At 42.9% G+C, this 15,983-nt stretch overlaps 1 long non-coding RNA gene across 1 annotated transcript in view; it reads right to left on the minus strand.

The window, feature by feature from the left end:
* The window catches only part of LOC127483573 (uncharacterized), a 56,740-nt gene extending 41,072 nt beyond the window's left edge, over positions 1 to 15,668 (minus strand). Inside the window, exon 1 of the long non-coding RNA XR_007909989.3 lies at positions 15,586 to 15,668. This is a non-coding gene — a long non-coding RNA (uncharacterized LOC127483573). The remainder of the gene's footprint in view (positions 1 to 15,585) is intronic.
* Positions 15,669 to 15,983: the final 315 nt, after the last annotated feature.

Genomic DNA, 15,983 nt, shown 5'->3' on the forward strand with positions numbered 1-15,983 from the left:
AGAAGGCAACAAAAGTGCCTGTTTGAAAAGTGGTCTGTGAATGGGCCACAAATCTATAAGCATCTAATTGAGAGAAAAAATACAGTTTATGCTTACTATCCTGGGGATTTTTGCATCAAAAAAAAAAAGTTTAACAAGAACCCATTTGCATTACATTAATTTCATCTCTTCCTTTAAAAAAGCATTCTAGAAATGGATACAATTCTTTCTATGTATTCATCACTGGATATTTAAAAAGTATTAATCATAGTATGATTTTTTTCTCTACAGAAAGATAACAGGAATGCTGACGGTTTTTTCAAAATGCTTTCCTATTAGAAGGGTGGTGGTGACTCATTCATTTTCTCATTCCATGAGGATTTATTGAACCTATACTTTATGAAGCACTGAAAAGACAAAATTAAATTTAAAATATTGCTTCCCTACTTTAAACTGGGAATGCTCTAATATAAACAAAGGACTACAGTACAGAGTGCTAACACTGTAGTGAAGTACCTAGAAGATGCCTTGGGAGCACTAAAACATTTAATCTGGGTTGGAGAAAAAATGGGATGAAGCTTCCAAATGAAGAGTGTCCAAGGCCAGTGGTAAGTGGTAAGGAGGAGTGATCCAAGCAAAAAATGAAATTATTTTCAGGCAAATGGTTCCAAAAGAGACCCACAAACTTCCATGAAACAGCCAGTAGCTGAGGACAGCTGAGGAAACTGGACAAAGAAAAAGGAGACTAGTAGGGTGGGGTCCTTGTGCTGAAAGTCTGGCCAGAGTTTGACTTTGCTGCAGGCCAGGAAGAATCAAGGAACAACGGTCAAAAGATGGACATCATGTCCATAACTGTTCCCGGTCATGTATGGAATGTGGAAAATGTATTAGAGAAAGTCAAGTGCATATTGGAAAGGTGGTAGGAAGCAATATTGTAATGCCCACAAATAGTGATGGACTAAGCTACTGGCCTTGCTCAAGAAAAAAAATGGAAGGAGGTGAAACTAGAGACTACAGTGTTTGGTTTGAATATGGAGAGTAGAGGATAAAGGTTTGGGATTAAAGAAATTGTAGATTGTGGTGATGGGATTTCAGGATATGCCCAGAATATGGCACCTTGGGCGTTTGACAAAACAACATGTCACCCTCCCATTCCCTTTAACTTCTGCAAGGGAAGCAAGTCATAAAACTGAGGAAGATCAAGGCCATTCTCTGAAACTGGACTCTGAAACCTAGGACTCACAGTTGAGAGGTGCCCTCCCTACGCATGGAGGGAAGGAACACCCTGTAGTAAAGACACAGGGACACAGAGAAGAATCTGCACAAGCAGGCCTTCTAAATTCTCCCTAGTTTATCGCCATAGGATTGTACTTTTTTACCCAATCACACTTTTCCACAACTATCCACTTCTTCATCAAACTCAGCACCCCAAAATTACTATTTTACTATATCTTTGGGTCTTCACATTTCCATGTGAAGTCTCTTTTGTCACATAAAACTTATATTAAATAGATTTATGTGATTTTTGCTTTAGTGACCTTAGCCATGAACCTAACAATGAGTGAGAAGCAATTTCTTTTCCCCTATAGCAGTACAACTCAATATGTACTAGAAAATCTTAATAAGATTATCATCAGCGGAGAAATGGATTTTTTAAAAAGTTGTTGAAATGTGCAGTAGAATCCTATACAGCCTTAAAAAGGGAGAAAAATTGTTATTTGTAGCCGCATAGATATATCTGAAGGACATTATGCTAAGTGAAAAAAGCCAGACACAGAAAGCTGAATTCTGTAGGGTCTCACTCACATGTGGACTCTTAAAAAGTTAATCTCATAAAAACAAAGAGGAGAAAGATTATCAGAGAACAAGGAAGAAGTGAAAGAGGGACAGGAAAAAGGGGAAATAGTGGTCAAGGGATACAAAGATTCAGTTAGACTGGAAGAATAAGTTTTAGTGACATATGACAATACATTTAATCATAGTTAATAACAACATACTACATGTTTCAAAGTTATCAAAAGACTAGAGCCAGTGTTGTGGCGTAGTGGGTAAAGCCACCATCTGCGACAGTGCAGGCATCCCATATGGGCATCAGTTTGAGAACCAGCTGCTCCACTTCCAATCCAGCTCCCTGCTAATATGCATGGGAAAGCAGCAGAGACCAAGAACAGGCTCCTGGCTTTGGCCATTGCAGCCATTTGGGGAGTGAACCAGTGGATACAAGATTCTCCTCTTCTCTTCTCTTCTCTCTCTCTCTCTCTCTCTCTCTCTCTCTGCCTCTCCTCTTCTCTTTGTAATTCTACCTTTCAAATAAATAAAAAATAAATCTAAAAAAACTGAAATCATCCCATGCATTGTTTCTTTTCTTTGTGTGTTCTATGTATCCTTTATTTATGATTCTTCCTTTTTTTAACTTTTATTAAATAAATATAAATTTCCAAAGTACAACTTTTAGATGATACCAGCTTTCCCCCCCATAACCTCCCTCCCACCCACAACCATCCCATCTCCCACTCCCTCTCCCATCCCATTCACATCAAGATTCATTTTCAATTATCTTTATATACATAAGATAAATTTAGTATATATTAAGTAAAGATTTCATCAATTTGCACCCACACAGACACACAAATTGTACTGTTTGAGTAGTAGTTTTACTGTTAATTCGCATAGTACAACGCATTAAGGACAGAGATCCTACATGGGGAGTAAGTGCACAGTGACTCCTGTTGTTGATTTAACAATTGACACTCTTGTTTATGATGTCAGTAATCATCCGAGGCTCTTGTCATGAGCTGTCAAGGCTATGGAAGCCTCTTGAGTTCACCAACTCCAATCTTATTTAGACAAGGCCATAGTCAAAGTGGAAGTTTTCTCCTCCCTTCAGAGAAACGTACCTCCTTCTTTGATGGCCCGGTTTTCCACTGGGATCTCACTCAAAGAGATCTTTCATTTAGTTTTTTTGTTGTTGCTTCTATTTTTTATTTTTTATTTTTTATTTTTTGCCACAGTGTCTTGGCTTTCCATGCCTGAAATACTCTCATAGGCTTTTCAGCCAGATCCAGATGCCTTAAGGGCTGATTCTGAGGCTAGAGTGCTGTTTAGGGCTTTTGCCATTCTATAAGTCTGCTGTGTATCCTGCTTCCCATGTATTGTTTCTTTTTTTTTTTTTTTTTTTTTTTTTTGACAGGCAGAGTGGACAGTGAGAGGAGAGACAGAGAGAGAAAGGTCTTCCTTTGCCTTTGGTTTACCCTCCAATGGCCGCCGCTGCAGCCGGCGCACCGCGCTGATCCGATGGCAGGAGCCAGGATCCAGGTGCTTTTCCTGGTCTCCCATGGGGTGCAGGGCCCAAGCACCTGGGCCATCCTCCACTGCACTCCCTGGCCATAGCAGAGAGCTGGCCTGGAAGAGGGGCAACCGGGACAGAATCCGGCGCCCCGACCGGGACTAGAACCCGGTGTGCCGGCGCCGCAAGGTGGAGGATTAGCCTATTGAGCCACGGCGCCGGCCTCCATGTATTGTTTCTGACCATAATGGAATGAATGTGGAAATTAACAACGTAAGAAATGCTAGAAAATATGCAAACTCATGGAGACTGAATAACGTGCTCCTAAATGAACAGCAGATCATAGAAGAAATCAGAAGGCAAATCAAAAAATTCCTAGAGGGGCCAGTACTGTGGTGTAGAGGGAAAAGCTGCCGCCTGCAGTGCCAGCATCCCACACGGGCACCATTTCAAGTCCTGGCTGTTCCACGTCCAATCCAGGTCCCTGTTAATGTGCCTGGGAAAGCAGAAGATGGCCCAATTCCTTGGGGCCCTGCACCCATGTGGGAGACACATGGAAGAAGCTCCAGGCACCTGGCTTCAGATCAGCCCAGTTCCAGCCATTGTGGCCATTTGGGGAGTGAATCAGTAAATATAGAAGATCTCTTTCTCTCTCTCTTTCTGCCTCTGCCTTTACCTCTCTGTAGGTCTGCCTTTACCTCTCTGTAGGTCTGCCTTTCAAATAAATTTTTAAAAAATTCTAGAAACAAATGAAGATGGTAACAAAACATAAAAAAATTAGGAGATATAGCAAAAGCATTGTTAAGAAGAAAGTTTATAGCAATCAATTTCTACAACAAGAAATTGGAGGGGCCGGTGCTCTGGCATAGTGGGTGAAGCTTCTGCCTGCAGTGCTAGCATCCCTTATGAGTGCTGGTTTGAGTCCTGGCTGCTCCTCTTCCCATCCAGCTCTCTGCTATGGCCTGGAAAAGCAGTAGAAGATGGCCCAAGTCCTTGGGCCCTTGTACCTGCTTGCACCCTTGCTCCTGGTTCCTGGCTCCTGGCTTTGGATCGGCATAGCTCTGGCCATTGTGGGCATTTGGGGAGTGAACCAGTGGATGGAAGACCTCTCTCTCTCTCTTTCTCTCTCTCTCTCTTTCTCTCTCACTCGATGCCTCTGTAACTCTGCCTTTCAAATAAATAAATAAGTAAATTGAAAGAAAGAGAGAGAGAAAGAAAGGGAGAGAAAGAAATTGGAAAGGCATCAAATAAGTGATCTAACAATGCATTTGAAGGATCTAGAAAAAACAAGAACAAACCAAACCCAAAATTAGTAGGAGGAAAGAAATAAAAAAAATTAGAGAAGAAATAAGCAAAATTGAAACAAAAATGTACAAAAGATTAGTGAAACAAAGAGCTGGTTTTCTGAAAAAAAAAATAAACAAAATTGATACACCAATTAAAAAAAAACTCGCAGTGCAGAAGATGCAAATTAATGAAATCAGAGACGAAAAAGGAAATGTTACGATGGATACAACAGAAATAAAGGAATCATCAGGAATTACTACAGCTATTTGTCAACAAATTGGAAAATCGAGAAGAAATGGGTAGACTTCTGGATACATGCAATTTACAAAAATTGAGTCATGAGGACATGGAAAGCCTAAATAGACCAATAAATAAGACAGAGATTGAGTCAGTAAAAAATACACTCACAACAAAGAAAAGCCCAGGATGGAATAGATTCACTTCTGAATCCTACCACACTTTTTTTTTTTTTTTTTTTTTGGACAGGCAGAGTGGACAGTGAGAGAGAGAGACAGAGAGAAAGGTCTTCCTTTGCCGTTGGTTCACCCTCCAATGGCCGCCACGGCCGGCGCGCTGCAGCCGGCGCACCACGCTGATCCAAAGGCAGGAGCCAGGTACTTATCCTGGTCTCCCATGGGGTGCAGGGCCCAAGTACTTGGGCCATCCTCCACTTTTTCCCGGGCCACAGCAGAGAGCTGGCCTGGAAGAGGGGCAACCGGGACAGAATCCGGCGCCCTGACCCAGACTAGAACCCGGTGTGCCGGCGCCACAAGGCAGAGGATTAGCCTAGTGAGCCGTGGCACCGGCTCGAATCCTACCACACTTTTAAAGAAAAAGTAATTCCAATTCTTCTCAAAGTATTCAAAACTATTGAAAGTGAGGGAATCTTCCCAAACTCCTTCTATGAGGCCAGTATCACCTTATTTCCAAAACCCAAAGAAGACACAATAAGGAAAAAGAATTGTAGACCAATATCCCTGATGAAATCATCAAGAAAATACTAGCAAATTGAATCCAACAACACATGAAAAATATCATTCACCTGGATCAAGTGGGATTTATCCCTGGTACACAGGGATGATTTAACACAGGCAAATCAATAAAGGTGATACATCATATTAACAGATTAAAGAATAAAAACCATATGATTATCTCAATAGGTGCAGGGAAAGCATTTGATGAAATACAGCATCCTTTCATGATAAAAAAAAAAATTAAACCAATTGTTTATAAAAGCAACATACTTTAGCACAATCAAGGCAATATACAACAAACCCAGAGCAAGTATTATGTTGAATGAGTGAAAGCTAGAAGCATCTCCATTAAGATCTGGAAAGAGCAAAAGATGTCCTGTCTCAACATTATTAATCAATATAGTTCTAGAAGTCTTCTAGAGCCATCAGACAAGAAAAAAATCAAATGGATATAAATGGGAAAAGAGGAAGTCAAATTATCCCTTTTTGCAGGTGAGACGATCCTATACAAAGGGGAACCAAAAGACTCCACTGAGGGATTATTGGAACTCATAAGAGTTTGGCAAAGTTGCAGGGTATAAAATTAACACACAAGTCAAGAACATTTGTATCTACAAACAATGCTGTGGCTGAGAACAAACTTGAAAGATGAGCCCCATGCACAATAGCTACAAAAATGTTTAAGTACCTTGAGATAAATTTAGCCAAGATGTGAATGACCTCTACAATGAAAATCATAAAATATTAAGGAAAGAGATAAAAGAAGACACAAAAATGGAAAAATCTTCCATGTTCAAGGACTGGAAGAATTAATATCAGCAAAATGCCCATACTACACAAAGCGATTTATAGATTCAATGTGATCCCAATCAAAATACCAAAGACATTCTTCTCAGATCCAGAAAAAAATGAACTTTAAATTCATATGGAATCATATGAGACCCCAAATAGCTAAAATAATCTTAGATAATAAAAATTAAGTTTGGGGCTGATGCTGTGGCATAGCAGGTAGGGTGGGGAGAAGTGACACCATCTGCAGTGGTGGCATCCCATGTGGGCACAGTTTGGGTCCTGGCTGCTCAACTTCTGATCCAGCTCCCTTCTAATGCACCTGGGAAAGTAGCAGAAGATGGTCCAAATCCTTGGGCCCCAGCACCCACATTGAAGACCCAGGCAAGGCTCCTGGCTTCAGATTGATCCAGCTCTGGCCATTATGGCCATTTGAGGAGTGAACCAGCAGATGGAAGATTCTCCCTCTCTGTCTCTCTTTTTCTCTCTCCTTCTCTCTCCTTCCCCCAACATGGCTTTCAAGTAAGTGAATAAATAAAACCTTTTTTAAACTTTTATTTAATAAATAAATACGGTGACTTTTCTCCCCATAACCTCCCTCCCACCCGCAACCATTCCATCTCCTCTCCCTCTCCCACCCCATTCTTTATCAAGATTCATTTTCAATGATCTTTATATACAGAAGATCAACTTAGTATATACTTAGTAAAGATTTCAACAGACTACACCCACACAGACACACAAAGTATAGAGTACTGTTTGAGTAGTAGTTTTACCATTAATTCACAAAGCAAACAAGGCTACCCTTACTTCACAACACATAGAAAAATTAAGTCAAAATGGATCAAAGACCTAAACAGAAGAACTAAAACTATTAGCAGAAGATTAACATCCAAAACATATAAAGAACTTGTAAAATCCAACAACAAAAACTTGAATAGGTAATTCAAAAATGGACAGAAGACTTCAATGCACATTTCTCAAAAGAAGATATACAGATGGCCAATAAGCAAATGAAAAGACACTCAACATCACAAGCTGTTAGAAACTGTTAATCAAAACCACAATTAGGTAACATTTGACACTCAGTATGACTATTAGCCAAAAAATAAAATGCTAAATGTAAGTGCTAGCTGAAGATACAGAAAAATTTGAATCTTTGTGCATTGCCTTGGGAATATAAGATGTGCAGCTGTCTGGAAAACACTCTTCAGCAGTTAGTCAAAGCTAAACATAAAATTAGGTTAAACCCTATCATCCAGTAATTCCACTTCTATGTGTACACCCAAAACAGTTGAAAGTAGCAACTCAAACAGATGTAGTACACCAGTGTTCAGAGCAACATCAATCACAATAGCCAAAACATGGGAACAACCCAATTGTTCATCAACAGGTGATGGATAAGCAAAATAAGGTACATATGTACAATGGAATATTATTTATTCTTTAAAAAATAATGTGATTCTGATACATGCTAAAACATGGATGAACTTTAAAAACATTTATGCCAAATGGGACACAAGAGGACAAATACTGTATGATTCCAAGTCCATGGGATACCTAGAGTAGACAGATTCATAGAGCCAGAAAGCAGAAGGAAGGTCACCAGGGATTAGGGGGAGGGAGGATGGGGATGCAGTGCTTAACGGGTACAGAGTTTCTAACTCAAATTATGAACTATGGTTGTACAACCTACGATTGCTATTGAGTTGTATACTTCAAAATGTTAAAATGGCCAATTTTATATTATACGTATATATATATATATATATATATATCACAATAAAAAAGGAAAAATTTAAAACAAGATAGTATTCATTTTCTGCACTGAAACATTGATTGGCACAGAAGCCAATCAATTGATTTCTTTAAATTCTATCAAATCATTCATTTTCTTTTTCAAAATTACCAATAGCCTTAATAGTCACCTTATTCAAAATACTTGATCCAGTATTTCTGTGTGTACAAGTCTACATGTGGTAAGCAAAGTACCACCACGATCCAAAGATAAATATCTTCAAATAGGGTAACCATCAGTGACCTATACCACTGCAAGATCTAAATCTCAAACAGACCCCATCTTACTTTTTTAACAGTTTCTATAGCATCACGGACAAATCACATCCCAACTAGCTACAAATGCCAACTTTTTATGTGATAAGATTTCAGGAGTCTGCATTAAATCTCATCTTCCCTGCTGGCCTCACAGTTAACACTTTGTACTTGTAGGGTCACTCTAAGGTCATGTACATTTTGAACTCCTAATGGCTTCATACTTCTTGAGTGTCTATAAGCTATTTTATTGAGGCATGAAAATCAGCTAACACACAGCACTAGGCAGGTCCTAAGCAGTAGGGCCAGTAAAATGGTGCTTCCCAGAGGTAGGACCGTGGAGAAACCAAGAAGCCCTGCTGGAGAGTGCTGCTCAGAAAAACCAGCTAATTGAGACAAGGAAAAGAACCTAAGTCAAATTTTGCCTGATATATTGAATAATAGCCAGCATTCAGATGCCACTTCTACCTCTTCTTGGCTTTGTGTGCATGAGCAGTAACTTCAACTTTGGAGATATAAACAACCTTAAAGTTCTCAGTTCAAGCTCAGGTTCTCAGTTCAACCTCAGATTCTCTATGGATGTTTCCTTTTCAGCATTATAGCTAGGAATTTAAAATCAAAATATTTGTATCTAGGAGAAAAAAATAATATTTTACTGTTAGATTTTCTCTGGAAGCTCCTTAACAAAGGAATGACCTTATCATTTTATTCATTGTAGCATTTTGTACTGTGGATTTCTATAAAATGAGTATGATATTCCCTTAGATTACAAAAAGGAGCTATGCTTCCAAGAAAAAAATTTTTAACAATACTTTCCATTTTAAATCATAAAATATCAGACAAGAATAAAATAAGCATTTTATTTTTTTCCTTTGTATGTATTCCTTTGTGTAAATTACAAAGGAAAAAGAAATGAATCCATTCTGATTCACTGGAAGACTACTGGTGCCATGGCACTGTTCCAGAGGCTAGGAGTTCAGTGCTGAGCAAAATAAAAGTCCCTGCTCCCATAGCGCATTAGATGTAGCAGGTAAGACCATGACAGTGAGCAAACAAACACTATGTCAAGTGCTGACGAGGGTGGGGAGAAGTGACAAAGCGACAGAGTGACAGCAATGGTAAGATGAGCAGACAGAGGAAGAGGCAGCAAGTAACACCAGTGTGTGGAGGCGGTATCATGACAGTTATTTGTCTAGCTGAAGAAGAATAGTCCTAAATTCTTTTTTTTTTAATTTATTTATTTGACAGGTAGCATTATAGACAGTGAGAGAGAGAGAAAGGTCTTCCTTCCATTGGTTCACTCCCCAAGTGGCCACTACGGCCGGCGCTGTGCCAATCCGGAGCCAGGAGCCAGGTGCTTCTTCCTGGTCTCCCATGCAGGTGCAGGGCCCAAGCACTTGGGCCATCCTCCACTGTCCTACCGGGCCACAGCAGAGAGCTGGACTGGAAGAGGGGCAACCGGGACTAGAACCGGCACCCATATGAGATGCTGGCGCCACAGGCGGAAAAGTAACCAAGTGAACCACGGCGCCGGCCCCAGTCCTAAATTCTTTACGTGGACAAATTCCCTGAGTCGTCCCCAAAATTAAATAGGTGCTATGACTGTCCTTCTATCATAAACACAGTAGCTGGAAGATACAGGAGCTAAGTAACTTGCCAACAACATCTCTCTAGCAGGTGCCACAGGTGGGGTTTGAACCCACACAGGCTGACTGGTGCCCCCGTGTTTACCCACCACACCACACCACACCAACTCTGCAAGGCTGGGGCATTTCAGGTACAGCAAACCCAAGCTGAGGCAAAGACCATGCAGTGAGGAAAGGGACCGAAAGTTAGAAAAGGGGCCATCGCTGTGGCAAAGTCAGTAAAGCCGCCGTGTGCAGTGCCAGCATCGTACATGGGCACCAGTTCATGTACTGGCTGCTCCACTTTCTATCCAGCTCTCTGCTATGGCCTGGGAAAGCAGCAGGAGATGGACCAAGTGCTTGGGCCCCTGCAGATGCGTGGGAGACCCAGAGGAGGCTCCTGGTTCCTGGCTTTGAATCGGCACAGTTCTGGCCATTGGGCCAATTGGGGAGTGAACCAGCGGATGGAAGACCTCTCTCTCTCTCTCTCTCTCTCTCTCTCTCTCTCTCTGCCTCTCCTCCTCTGTGTAACTCTTTCAAATAAATAAATAAAAATTTTTTTAAAAAAAGAGAGAGAAAGAGAGAGAAGCAGTCATGGGGCCGGAGAGGGAAGATTTGTACAGCTGTGGTCAGGGAGATCTGAAGGCCATGGACAGACTGAAGAACTTTGATGGAAAAAAATGCAATTGGAGGGTTTTGAGCAAAACAGTAACATACATTTTCCAAGGATTTAAAAATTTCCTGCTGGATGTTGGACGGGGAATAGTACTTAAGTTGAGTCTATTCATTTTCTATTAACAAACTACCAAAAGTTGAGTGTCTTGAAGCAGCACATAGTAGGGTTCTGGAAGTTAAGTTTGTAAGCTGGGCCTCACTAGGCTAACATTAGCACATAGATGGAGCTGAACTCCTTTCCCTTTGCTGGTCTCTAGAAGCATTCACGTTCTTGGGCTCTTGCTGTGCTTCCTGCACCTGCAGACAGCAGCGAGGGGAGAGGACTCAGAGCTCACCATTCTGGCCCTCCCTTCTGCCTCCCTCTTTTTATTTTTAAGATTTATTTATTTATTTGAAAAGCAGAGTTACAGAGAGGCATAGCTGGGCCAGTCCAAAGCCAGCAGCTTCTTCTGAGTCTCCCATGCAGATACAGGGACCCAGGAACTTGGGCCATCTTCTGCTGCTTTCCCAGGTGCATTAGCAGGGAGCTGGATTGGAAGTGGAGCAGCCAAGACTCAAACCAGTGCCTACATGGGGTACCGGTGCTGCAGGCAGTGGCTTTATCCACTATACCACAGCTCTAGGCCCCTGCCTTCGTCTTCTACACTGAAAGATTTAGCTCCATAATCAGGCTCACTTTCCCACATCAGGGCCCTTAACTCCCTCATTTCTGCAAAGTCCCTCTTGCCATGCCAGGTAACGTATTTCCAAGTTCTAGGAATATAAACTATGACGAGCCGGCGCCATGGCTCACTAGGCTAATCCTCCGCCTTGCGGCGCCGGCACACCGGGCTCTAGTCCCAGTCGGGGCGCCGATTGTCCCGGTTGCCCCTCTTCCAGGCCAGCTCTCTGCTATGGCCCGGGAGTACAGTGGAGGATGGCCCAAGTCCTTGGGCCCTGCACCCGCATGGGAGATCAGGAGAAGCACCTGGCTCCTGGCTTCAGATCAACACAATGTGCTGGCCACAGCGTGCCACTCGCGGCAGCAATTGGAGGGTGAACCAATGGCAAAAGGAAGACCTTTCTCTCTGTCTCTCTCTCTCACTTTCCACTCTGCCTGTCAAAAATAAATAAATAAATAAACTATGACAATAGTGCAGGTGATTATTGTCTGGATAATTGTCTTAGACATTGATTCTTGAATAATGAACATCCTGTACCTCACATATGAGAATACTTCAAGAGAGCTGATTGACAATGGAATTCAAAGATGTTTGTTTTGGTGCAAAAACATTTTGAAATCCATGCATGTTTTTTTCATAGCATTCATTTTTTCATGAACTTTTTGAAAATGCCTAATATGCGTTTTTAAATGTTTTGCAATAAAATAAACTTTTCATTCTCCATGAACTTTTTGAGGTTGTTTCATATATTGCTTCATTTAAATCTTATGGAGCCAGCACTGTGGTGCAGTGGGTTAAAGCCCTGGCCTGAAGCGCCAGCATCCCATATGAGTGCCAGTTCTAGTCCCGGCTGCTCTTCTTCTGATCCGCTCTCTGCTATAGCCTGGGAAAGCAGTAGAAGATGGCCCAAGTCCTTAGGCCCCTGAACCTCCGTGGGAGACCCAGAAGAAGCCCCTGGCTCCTTTCTTCAGATCGGCACAGCTCCGGCCGTTGTGGCCATCTGCAGAGTGAACCAGCGGATACAAGACCTCTCATTCTGTCTCTACCTCTCTCTGTAAGTCTTTCAAATAAATAAAATAAATCTTTTAAAAAATTTTATCAATATATAGTTATCACTATCACTTCTGCTTTATAATTGAAGAATCTGAGAGCTACAGCACACATACAAGAGAAGTGGACTCTTGATTTCTCAGCCCTCACGCATTTTCTACTGCTCTATGCCAGGCTGATTAAAGAAACAAGGGCAGGCCGGCGTGGTGGCTCAATAGGCTAATCCTCCACCTCCGGCACCGGCACACCGGGCTCTAGTCCCAGTCGGGGCGCCGGATTCTGTCCCAGTTGCCCCTCTTCCAGGCCAGCTCTCTGCTATGGCCTGGGAGTGCAGTGGAGGGTGGCCTAAGTGCTTGGGCCCTGCACCTGCATGGGAGACCAGGAAGAAGCACCTGGCTCCTGGCTTTGAATCGGCGCAGCGTGCTGGCTGTAGTGGCCATTTGGGGAGTGAACCAACGGAAGGAAGACCTTTCTCTCTCTCTCTCACTGTCCACTCTGTCAAAAAAAAAGAAGAAGCAAGGGCAGAAAGTATCACTGTTTTTTTTTAAAGGCTTATTTATTTATCTGAAATTTACAGAGAGAAGGGGAGTCAGAGAGAAGTCCTCCATCCAGAGGTTCACTCCCAGATGGCCTCAACAGCTGGGGCTTGGCTGGGAGAAAGCCAGGAGTTTCATCCACATTCTCCCACATAGGTGCAGGGGCCCAAGCACTGGGTCGTCTTCCACTGCTTTTTCCAGACCATTATCAGGGAACTGGATTGGAAGTGGAGAAGCTGGGATGTGAACCAGAACCCAGCACCCACATTGGATACTGGCATTGCAGACAGCAACTTTACCCACTACACCACAATGTCTGTCCCAAAAAGTATCACTACTTTAAAAGATTTTTTTAAACTGTTGGGATATAAGGGTCATAGAGAGATGCATGGTGGGATACAGGAAAGCCTAGAATTCTCCCTACATAGATGATTTTTCAGCAGGGGTTTGAAGAACATTTTAAAGATCCCTGGGAAGAAATTCACCTGACTTTCCAGCACCTCTAGACAATCCTGTCATTTTTAAAGATTTATTTTTATTTATTTGAAAGGTAGAGTTACAGAGAGAGGTAGAGCCAGAGGGAGAGAGGTCTTCCATTCTACTGGTTTACTCCCCGGATGGCTGCAATGGCCAGAGCTGAGCTGATCTGAAGCCAGGAGCTTCTTCTAGGTCTCCCACGTGGGTGCAGGGGCCCAAGAACTTGGACCATCTTCTACTACTTTCCCAGGCCATAGCAGAGAGCTGGATCAGAAGTGGAGCAGCTGGGACTTGACCAGGGTCCATATAATATACAGGTGCTGCAGGCTGGGACTTTAACCCACTGTGCCACAGTGCCAGCCCCCATCTTGTCATGTTGAAAGTCATTATTTGCAAACTTTATTGTTGTTTGTGCTAACGCTCTAATTGTAGTGGACCATAGAATTCAAGCTTTCTGGACAGCAAGCTGGACCCAGAAGTTAGATGGGAATGAATATGTAAGTATTTTTGCTTTGGCCTATTTCTAACAAGCTATTTATTGGTTACTTCTCTAAAAATAATAATAATACTAAATAATAATTATCTTCCCCACAGACTTTTTCCATTTCTTTCGTTCTGCCTAACCTGCCGTTTTACTCTGCTCTGCCTTATTTAATGTGATCAGGCTTTAGACTGTAGTGGCATCCAAATCAGATCAAATAATGCCTCAATCACTTATTTTCCCAGCCTTCCTAATTAGGACACTTATCTCCACTCTGCAGAAATGCACCATTAGTGTGCTTGTTTCCTTTCTCATCAAGGAAGTGACGCAGGTGAGTTTGTGGGCAATCTGGTTGAAGCGCTGGCTGGGATGGCTCCCCAGGTGGTGGCAAAGCAGTGTTGTTTGGAGAACTGGAGGAGGCAGGGATTTGTTTGCTTTGCTTTGCTGCATGATTATTGTTTATGCTGTGAGCACAGAACAAAGTTCATAGAATGTCCCACCTGAGGTTCATTTGTATATTTTCACCCTAAAGGGAGTTTGGGATGAGGGAGAATGAGGCATTAGTGTCAGCAACAGGGATCCTGCAGTTTAAGAAATCCCCAGGGAGGTGGGTCTTTGGTGAAGCGGCTTAAGTACCTGCTGAGGATGCCCACATCCTGTATCTGAGTGCCTGGGGTTGAGTCCCACCCGTGCTTCTGATCCAACTTCCGGCTCATCTGCACCAAGGTGGGGGAGGGGAAGCAGCAGATAATGGCTCATGTACTTAAGACCCTGCCACCCATGTGGGAGACCCAATGGAGTTTCAGGCTCCTGGCTTTGGCATGGCCCAGTGCCAGCTGTTACAGGCATTTGGAGAATGAAACAGCAGATTGAAGATCTCTCTCTTTCCCTTGCTCCCTGCCTTCCAAATAAAATGAAAATACTGGGGCAGGGGGCAGAGAGCATGTTGTGGCACAGCAGGTAGCAGGTAAAATCACTGCCTGCAACACTGGCATCCCATGTGGGTGCCAGCTCTTGTCCTGGCTACTCCACTTCTGATCTAGTTCTCTTCTAACAGCCTGGGTAAAGCAGCACCAGATGACCTAAGTATTTGGGCCCTGTCACCCACGTGGAAGACCCAGATGAAGCTCCTGGCTCCTGGTTCTTGGCTTAAACTTGGCCCAGCCCCTAGGGAGTAAACCAGCACATGGAAGATTCTCTATCTCTTCCTCTCTGTAACTCTGAGTTTCAAAATAAATAAATACATCCTTTGAAACATGAAAATGGAGCTTTGTAAAAGGCAAAAATACAGAGAGACAAGGTGGGGAAGGAGAAAGAGAGGAAGGGATCTTCCATCCACTGGTTCACTCCCCTAAATGATCATAATGGCCAGGGCTTGGCCAGGCCAAAGCCAGGAGGCAGGAGCTTCTTCTAGGTCTCATGTGGGTGTAGGAGCCCAAGTACTTGGGCCATGCTCTGCTGCATTCCCAGGCACATCAGCAGGGAGCTGGATCAGAAGTGGAGCAGCCAGGACTCAAGCACCGCCTGTATGGGATGTCGGCACTGCAGGCAGAAGTTTAACTCTCCTTCTACACCACAGCACCAGCCCCCAAAACAATGCTTTTTTAAAAACCAGAAACTCAGATAAAAATATTAAACATTTAAAATTAAAGAAATTCAAATGGATGATTTTGAGAGCCCTTCTCTCCTGCTACTGAAAATTTGAGGCCTACCTGGTAGGATCCATGAAGAGGCATTCTTTCAGGATTTCTCTGGATGGAGATGGGGCCAGAATACAGCGTCCATCCTGGGTTCTCAACAAAAGACAACATGAAAAGTTTCTCAGTTACAACCACAGAGGCAGACAAGTACTTCTGGGCTGGCCCAGTAGAAATCTGCGGCTCTGTCACCCTGTCCTGCCTCCTTGCTTGCTGTAGAAAACACCTCCGATGCTCCAGTGAGTGGGAGCATTGAAATCGGCTCCCTTCTCCCCATGGGATCCTCGGTGTGGCCAGAGACTGCAGTCCTCCAAGTTTGATGCAGGCCAAACTACACCCTAACTCTGCCAAAAGATCTTGGCTTTTAGCTCCAGGCGAATAAAACACTATCACCTAACAGAAATCGAGGAAAC

The sequence above is a fragment of the Oryctolagus cuniculus genome, chromosome 13, assembly GCF_051225735.1.
Source record: "Oryctolagus cuniculus isolate XC-2025 breed Fujian yellow rabbit chromosome 13, ASM5122573v1, whole genome shotgun sequence".
Classification (NCBI taxonomy): Eukaryota; Metazoa; Chordata; class Mammalia; order Lagomorpha; family Leporidae; genus Oryctolagus; species Oryctolagus cuniculus.